Source organism: Pygocentrus nattereri, chromosome 10, assembly GCF_015220715.1.
Source record: "Pygocentrus nattereri isolate fPygNat1 chromosome 10, fPygNat1.pri, whole genome shotgun sequence".
Taxonomy (NCBI): Eukaryota; Metazoa; Chordata; class Actinopteri; order Characiformes; family Serrasalmidae; genus Pygocentrus; species Pygocentrus nattereri.
The window spans coordinates 33,860,582-33,870,562 of record NC_051220.1 but is presented as its reverse complement, the minus strand read 5'-3'; positions in this window follow the sequence as shown (position 1 = coordinate 33,870,562).

Sequence of the window (9,981 nt, the reverse complement as noted above, 5' to 3'; positions counted from 1 at the left end):
TCTGCAGGACGACAAAATGGCTTTTATTTGAACAAAGATGAACAAAACAACAAGATTGTACCTAGATAAAGGTGGACTAGGTGGTCTAACAGTCTAGCAAAATAATTCTCTGTTCATCCAATGGCCTGTAAAAGTAAATCATAAAGTCATAAAAAGATAATGTAATAATCTGATAGTTTAGTCCATGTGTAGAAGTCCAGTACTTTATTTTCATCTGCTCTCTCCACAAACACTGTAAACTGCAGGGGCCACAATGTTCTTCCTCTACTACTACTACTACTACTACTACTACTACTACTACTACTACTACTACTACTACTAATAATAATAATAATAATAATTTGATAGTGATAAAACCAAAATTAATCAAATCATGATATGAATGTTCAACATAAAACAACATAATTTATATAAAACTACAAACTGAACACGTCCTGTTGTCTCAAAAGACATCAAAGTGTTTTAACCTAACTTTCATCTTTTTATCCTGTTAACATGATGTCAATATAATGCAATTCTAGTGTCAGTCATTGATTTATTGTTTATTTTTGTTGTCTTTGCTTTATACAAATGATCATATGACATTAATTAATTATATTAATCATATAGTCATATTTTAGACCAGTGCCAGGGGTCATGTCTCTACTACCTAAAGAAACCTTGTGCAGATGTAGTTTTCCTCACTGCGAGTGGGAAGGTAATTTTTGCGCCATTCTCATCACTGACTGACTAAAGTTGCCTTGACTTAAGCTTACGAACAGTAGAGGAGAAAATCCACATGCAAAGCACATGCAAAACAATTAATTCATTAAAAACACTTGACCCTTTATGCAGCTAGTGCACAGATAATCGACTACTTAATCATGAACCCATGTCTACAACCTGTTAGTGAACGCCTTACATCTGTACATAAACATGCAGCAGTGCACAAATCAGAAATCTAAGTAGAGGGCGCTCATGCTCCATTTAGGAAATTAAACTGCAAGAGAGGAAATGCAGTCATTCAGCAAGTGCTTGAACACTACTAGGCCTTGCAAAAACTGAGAAATATGTTTAGTCCTTCATTGAGTCCTACAAGGCATTATGATCAGAGTTCTGCTCCCCATTACTGTCTCCTTGTTCTGGCTGACAGGTATGGATGGATGGATGGATGGATGGATGGATGGATGGATGGAAGAATGGATATATGTTAATGCTCTATGACAATAAATACGGTCTCTGAGAAAGATTATGCATCTGTTCTCCCTTTACAGATTCTGTCTTCAGTAACAACGTCCAGCAGAGCCCTCTCGATTTGATTAAAACCAGCGGCAAATCTGTGGAGCTTCAGTGCCTTCACAACATACCAAACTACAATGTTATACTCTGGTACAAGAAAAATGCAGTCCAAGAATTTGTGTTACTGGGATATCTGTGGGATGATCGGGAGAAAAAAGAACCTGCATTTAAAGATAAAATCACTTTGAAAGGAGATGCAACTTCGAAAGGTTTCCTAACCATTAAGGACCTTTTAGTAAATGATACTGCAGTGTATTTCTGTGCTGCCAGCTACCACAGTGTTTCACACAATGTCATCTCTGCACAAAAACTCTGCGATACTGTATTATTACACCAACCACAAGCTCTTTCACACCTGTATATTAGATACAATGAAATGTGAGGTCTCTGGAAGGAAGTACATACTTACCACATCTACAGTGTTCAACATACTGAACATCTGGCAATATCTTACTGATGCTGTGACATCACATCCTGTTCATGCTTAGAAACATATAATCAGCAAGGTTCTGTATGTTGTGTTGGACTGTATTTTGAGGACCAACATGAAAAGATTGATCATAGTGTTGATTGTATTCCTGCACTGTCCTCCAGGTAACTGAGTTCTGAAGGTATTACCACTAAACAGTGTTATTTTTCTTTAAACTGATTAGTTTTTTCTTCCTTTGGCAGGTTTGAGTGATGTTATACAGGCTCCCAAGAGAATCTTTGCTCTAGCAGGCCATTCTGCACATCTAAATTGCAGCCACACTTTGGATTCAAACTACTACCAGATGTACTGGTACCGACAACTGACTGACCTCATTGTGTTTACAATGACCAATAGCAAACCTGGAGAAGTACTCTGCTGAGAAAAAGCGTTATTCAAGCGGATCTTTCACAGCGAAGAGCCTGACAGCAGATGACAGTGGTTCATATTTCTGTGTAGCTGCAAAGCACAGTGATAGAGACCAGTGGAACAGCTGAACAATTTGAGATTTTATGATATGAGATTTTATGATACAGAACACTAGAGGGCGCTCTTTCATCACTTATGTCAAGACATCATGAACAGACAAAGTATGCCACAGTCAATAAGAAAAGATGTGGCCTGCTTAAAAGGAGGAGGTGAGACGCATACCCACTCACCCAATTCAGAGCAAAGCCACACAACACAGGCAGTCAGCATGGTTACTGTTCCCATCACACTTTCAGCTACATTATTGTACCTCTCAGGTAAGTATTTGTTTTCCAGTCTATCAACTCTACTGCCTATAGTGTGAGGTTCTTTTGATAAAAATGTATATCATATAAATTATTTTTTCTTCCTACACATTCTGTAGTCCAGAATCCTCCTGATCTCAAAGAACCAAGGCAAGATGAAATGTGGACACACTGTAATGGACTGCATACCTGTGGTACAATGCAATCAGGGCACAGGCATCAAGTTCAGGCTCAGTGCCTTTAGACTGAAGATACTGAATTCAAAAAGAAGATTAAATTAAGTGGTGATGGAAGAAAAAATAGCTTTTTGACCACCTTTCCAGCCTTTCAGTGAATTACAGTGCTGTGTATGTCTGTGCAGCCAGTGCTAAAGATTACCTCATTAATCCATATACACTAGAACACAACACCTAGATCTGTGGGCTGACAGCTAACCTTAGCTCACCTTGTTGGGTAACTTGTCAAGAGATCCTTAACTTCTTTTATAAAAGCTTGCAGCCCTTAACATTTTTGCTCCTCAGTAAAAATTAAAAACTGCTTCATCACACAAATGTCCTTCTTGGAAAAACTACATTGACATTATAAAACAGGACTTTTTGTCCACATTCTAAATTGTAAATGCTGCCACTGCTGCACTGCTGTCTTCCCTACTGTAACAAGTTCTGCTACAGTGTATACAGAAATGTTAAAATTGTCTAGATCTACTGAGTAGCTGTGAGAAACTCACAACAACCACTGTAGTCGTGTCATCATTTTGTAGTCAGTGCCATGCTCTTATGCCCATATCGGGAACAGGTCTAAGCTCGATTTCTCTGTGATCAGAATGAATAGGGTTTTTGAAAAATCACCTCCCTCGTACCCTGTGGTAGATAAAAATGTTCTTCTAATATCACTGGATCCTGTGAATTACAAGGTTGTAAAGAGTTGAATATGAATATTACTACATTCAGGCTAGTGCTGGAGTTCCTAATAGGGGCACAACACGGACTACTGAATGATGCACAACTGCAGAGGCCTGTAGTTAAAGAGGTGCTGACCTGCAATTGCCAGCAGTTTAGCTAGAGGGAGCTCTTTCTCCAGCTTTGAAAATACAGGCAAAATGGCAACTTGGCAAGACGTTGAACAAAACTTAGCCTTTAAATAACTGGGGAATCTGTGTTTGGTTCAGAGCCCTTCACTGAGTCCTACAAGGCAGTATGGCCAGAGTTCAGCTCCTCATTGTTTTCTTCCTATCATTGCTCACAGGTATGTATGGATGTATGCTGTAGGTCACAGATTTTAAGAAGGACATTTAAAATCTCTTAGAGATTATTCACTCTCTTTCTCTACAGATTCTGTCTTCAACAACAAAGTTCAGCAGACCCCTCCTGATGTGATAAAAGCCAGAGGAGATTCAGTGGAAATTCAGTGTCTTCATAGCATACCAAACTACAATCGTATACTGTGGTACAAGAAAACCGTGGACCAGCCATTTACATTACTGGGATATCTTCTCAATACATTTGACAACAAAGAGCCTGCTTTTAACAACAAAATTGATTTGAAAGGAGATGCAACTAAGAATGGATCCCTAATCATTAACTATCCTTCAGAAAAAGACAGTGCAGTTTATTTTTGTGCTGTCAGTTTACACAGCACTACAGACAGTGTCACCTCTGCACAAAAACTGTCTTTGTGCCACTGTATTATCAACCCAAACATCATCTTATCCACACCTGCATATGAGCTCTGGGAGCTGCTGGTAAAACAGTTACATACAATGATATGCGACAAAGCATGCAAGGTTTCTGAAAAGGAGACTGAGTGTATTTAGTACTTACTAAATGTACTTACTGAGGCTTTGATAAATGTACAAGATACCCTGTGGTATTTTGAGGTTCCCTTGTCTGGCCACTTCAGCGTTGACAGGCTGCTAACTTATTCACCAAAGAGGCACTAATGCAGCTTCAAATGCCACAAAATATTTGGTTTAATAATTCTTCTTTTGGAAATGCTCTTTTCTAGTTTGGTAATGTGCTCTTCCACATATTAACAGATCTTGCATATCTCTTTAGCCTTTGGTTTGAGAAATAGCTAACAATACACTCTTTGCACCAATCTCTTAGGAAAGTTTTCAGATTTACAAATATGCTACAGCATATTGTAAAGTTTTACTGAGGTATGCTGGGTAAAGTTGCAGCTGCTATGCTATGAAGGATTAATCAGAATCAGAGTCCTTTATTGATCTCAGAGGGAAATTGCATGTTACAGTTGCAACCATTTATGTAAAAGAATAAACACTTTATTAATTTAAAACAAAGAGAAATTTGCAATATGTACACAAGATTTAAGTTCTTATGAATATAGTAAAGTTGTGGTGACTGTGCTAATAAATATTTAACATTTAGTATAAGGCAGTTCAAATTATTGTACCTGAGTTATTGCACACAATAATAATAATAATAATAATACTAATAATAATAATACTAATAATAATAATAATAATAATACTAATAATAATAATAATAATAATAATAATAATAATAATAATAATAATAATAATAATAATAACAACAACAACAACAACAACAACAACAACAATAATAATAATAATTATTATTATTATTACTACTACTACACATATTAAGAGTTTGGTATTGAGTATTGGACAAATTAACCACACTGAGGGAGGAGTTATAGAGTTTGATGGCCACAGGTAAGAATGACTTCCTGTGGCGCTCTTTGGTGCATTTCGGTAGAATGAGTCTTGCACTGACTCATCACCGTGTCATAGAGTGGGTGGGAGCCATTGCCCATAATGGCCTGCAGCTTAGACAGCGTCCTCCTCTCCGACACTGCCGTCAGTGAGTCCAGCTCCACCCACAACATCACCGGCCTTGCAGATCAGTTTGTTCAGTGTGTGTCTGCCACCCTCAGCCTGCTTCCCCAGCATGCAACAGCATAGAGGATAGCACTCGCCACCACAGACTCATAGAAGATCCTAAGCATAGTCCGTCAGATGTTGAATGACCTCAGGTGCCTTTGGCCCTTCCTGTAGAGGGCGTTAGTGTTCTTAGCCCAGTCCAGTTTATTGTCAATATACACACCCAGAGATATTTGTAATCCTCCACAGTGTCCACACTGACCCCCCTGATGGACACAGGGGTCACCTGTGCCTTGTCCCTCTTCAGGTCCACCACCAGTTCCATTGTCTGTCACATTGAGCTGCAGGTGGTTCCACTCGCACCATGCAACAAAGTTGAAATTAATTGGTTGAACCAATATGCTACAGCGTCATCCAGTGGCAAACCAATGCTGCACCTATTAGTTGAGAGCACCAAAGACAGAAGCTTTTATTTTGGGGTCCAAGGGGCTAATTAAGGGGTCCTGGACCCCCTGTATTTCGCACCTTGGTGATGTCACATTTTGTGTACCCTGTTAAACAGGGGTGCTCTATCCTCGTCCTGGAGAGCTAAGATCCAACACACCCGGCTCATACAGTCAGATACCCATGAAGGCATTGATTACCTGGATCAAGTGTGTTAAATTAGGGTTGGAGCTAAACTCTGCAGGGTGGTAGATCTCAAAGAGCAGGACTGGGCACCTTTGCTGTACAAGATAAAATCGGCAGTGCCCTTTCCTTCTACTCTCTACATTGTCTGCTTGATTTTCTGGCTGGTTTTATGATGTCACATCCTGTTTCTCCAGTTGAAAATAAAACCTCCTTTCCATATGCTGTGCTGTGCTATTACGTCTCAAGACCAACATGATAAGACTGGTAGTATTGATGGTATTTCTGCGTTTTCCTCCAGGTAACTCTGACGTCTGCGTGTATAACCTTACATATAAATGCTGTTTTGCATTAGAACTGATTTGGTTCTTTGCTCATTTCGCAGGTTTGAGTGATGTTATTCAGATCCCCAGTAGACTCTTTGCTTCACAGGGCAGTTCTGCACAGCTAAAATGCGACCACACTCTGGGTTCAAGCTACTACCAGATGTACTGGTACAGACAAGAGCAAGTGTCTCTGACACAAATAGTGTACACTGTGGCCGATACCAAGCCTGACTTTGGATCATTCAGTGAGGAGAAGTACTCTGCTGAGAAAAAGAATTATGCAAGTGGATCTTTCACAGTGAAGAGCCTGACTGCAGATGACAGTGGTTCATATTTCTGTGTAGTTAGTAGGCACAGTGACAGAGACAGGTGGAACAGCTGAACAAAATCTAAATGAAAAACATTTTAGGATGGGGAACACTGGAGGGTGCTCTTTCATCACTTATGTCAAGGCATCATAACTACACAAAGTGTGCTACAGTCAACAAGAAAGACATGGCCTTCTTAAAGGGAGGGTTGAGATCCATACCCCCCATCTCTTGATTTAGAGCAGAGCCACAACACAGGGAGTCACCATGTTACCTTTTCTCATTACAGTTTCAACCACATTATTGTGCCTTACAGATAAACGTTGATTTGATGTCCCTCCATCATCCTTACTACCTATAATGTATAGCTATTACATAACTTTGATCAATCTCTCTTTTTGTCTTCGCAGGTTCTGCTCTTTGCAATGTGGTCCAGAATCCTCCTGATCTCAGAGAATCAAGATGAGTTGGCTGAGATCAGATGTGCATACACTGTAAAGAGTTATGAGTTTATGGGGTACCTTAATCTTCACAGCCCAAAACCAGAGACTGAATATGAAGAGAAGATCACACTGAGCAGTGATGGAAGAAATAGTGGCTCTTTGAACATAACCAGCCTTTCAGTGAATGACAGCGCTGTGTATTTGTGTAGCCAAATTTGAAAATGAAATGAAATACCTATATTTGCAATGTAATTTTTCACATGAGCATTTCACATATTTGTCTTTTCATTTTAGTCATTATTCTGGTATTTCATGGCCATATTTTAAATGAAAAAGCTAATAGACAAAAGAAAACATCCTCAGCCATCCGCATCAGAATTGCCATCATTCCTCAAGATAAATGACTGAGTCTCAAGAAAAAACACCCTCATGACTCAGATCTGGTGAAACTGAACATTTAGACCAAATGCTGACAGACCAAACGACCTCAGAGAAATGGTATCAGACCAAACGCAAGCCTGGTCGAGCGAATACATATACTGGTTTTTATAACAAACTATTGTGTATCTCAATATAAATGCCAGTATAACATTTTCAGTTTTTTCAGGGAAGACTGGCTGTATTTTTGTTTCTTTATTTTTACATAGGCAAGTTCGTTTTCTGAACTCTCTAGCTAGGCTGATTTTTGTTTTGGCGCATGTCCACTCTGATGTTGTCCCGTGTATACAAAAGAGCAGCAAAAAGAAAATAACACAACTTGATCTGTTTAAATGTCATCTGGCACTCTTGTCCATATTATGATCATCACTAACCCCTAGACAGGTCATAGCAGTATGCATGCATGCATGTATGTATAAATTAAACGTATGTGGTAGGTTTGAAGGTGTAATCAAGATTTCATGAGAACTAAAATCAATAAGCAGGATTCTACAGATTCTGTCATCAGCAACAAGGTTCGTCAGAGCCCTTCTGATCCGATTAAAACCAGAGGAGATTCTGTGGAGTTCGTGTCTTCACAGCATATCAAGCTACAATGGTATACGGTCATGTACATGTCAGTCTTTTATTAATACACTACACTAAAAAAACAAACAAACTCTGATCCACATTACCATCATAAAACCCCACCTGGATCTGTGGGCTGACTTTAATTTAGTGACAATGAACAATACAAAATGTATTTCATAAAAACAAAACAAGACAGGTAAACTAGCAAATAAACAAAGAACAAATAAATAGCATTTTATCAAAACCTTAATCCTCTTGGATAAGTGTGACATATTATTTTCATGAATTTGCAGCCGGTGGAAGAGCATAGTGGATGTTGCAGATGCTCTTATAGTGACTGACTAGGGTTTGATTCCCTCAGTGGGAATCAGACACTTGCATACCTCTATAAATTTGATAAATTGTCTGTTGGATGCATAAATGTAAATATATTTTCTGTGGAGTTCCTAATCTTCCCTGTGGTATATTCTTGCTGCTGCTGTGGTGTCACAACCTGTTTATCCAGTTGAAAATATATGCTGTGTTGTGCTATATGGTCTCAGTGTGCTGAGATATACAATTGCATTTCCAAAAAAGGTTGGTACTCTTTGCAAAATATGAATAAAAACAGAATGGAATGATGTGCAAATCATTTAAAGCTTTTATTTCATTAAAAATGGTACAAGACAACATATCAAATGTTGAAAGAGAAAGTTATTTGTAAAAAACACATCATGAATTTGATGCCAGTAACACCCTTCAAAAAAGTTGGGACGGGGAAACAAAAGGGGTGTAATGCTAAAATAACACCTCACAACTAATTAGGTTAACTGGCAACATGCTAGTTACATGATTGGGTATAAAAGAGCATCCCAGAGAGTCTGAGTCTTGCAAGGGACAAAGCCAAAAATCTATATTGGTTGGTCATAATCTTTCAGCTCTTAAGCAGCACTGCATTAAAAACAGACATGATTGTGATCACTGCTTTGGCTCAGGAACACTTCCATAAATCTGTTTCTAAACACTACCATGTTTTTTCTTTGCAAACAGCATTCAGAAATGCTGCCACTTTTTCGGGGCCCAAACTCATTTAACTGAGGTGAAGTAGAAAAGTGTCCTGTGGTATGACTAATCAAAATTTGAAATTCTTTTTGGAAATCATGGATGCCATGCCCTCTGGGCTGAAGAGGAGAGGGAGCATCCAGCTTATCAGCAAATAATTCAAAAGCCAGCATTTGTGATAGTATGGAGGTGTATTAGAACACATGGCATGTGTTTGTGTGGTGTGTATTATTCTGTATTGATTACAGAACAAAGGGAAGATGTACTAAGCCACCACCAGGGGGAAGCACTTTCAAAATGGGAATGTCCAAGAGGAGGTGTAGTGCTTTACTTCTGGTGGGGCTTCCATTGCATTCTTGGTTCCCTTATCAGTCATTTGAAAGCTTCTGCTATAGAGCTGTGCACGTGCAAGAGCTTGAATGTTGGTGTATGGTTTCTTGAAGAGTTTCATAAAGATAGAATATGTTGTGCCACTTTCATTGAAATATAGTGTAAATAAATATGAAGCTAAAGTGGCTGATCAGAGACATAGCACTTGTATATAATCTCTCGTTGGGGAAAGAGGGTTATTTCTGTTGCTTTTGTGTTCTCCTGGTTTACTTTAGTTAGGGTTTAGCTTGGAAATTGTATTTGCTTCTATTTTGTTTGTTAGGTCAGTTCAATTTCCTTAAATCTAAGTTAGCTTTGTTTTGTTTAGTTTTTACCCTTTCCTCCTTTACTGTTCTATTTATGCTCACTTTCTAAAGAGATAACTCCAAGGCCTTGAGCTTGTAAGGCCTTGCTGTTGTTACAGAAACTGGTCAGGGAACCAGGAGGGCACAGCTGTGTCCTCTTTTGTGTTGCATCTGACAACACAGTGGTAAACATGTCCCTCTCCCAATTTT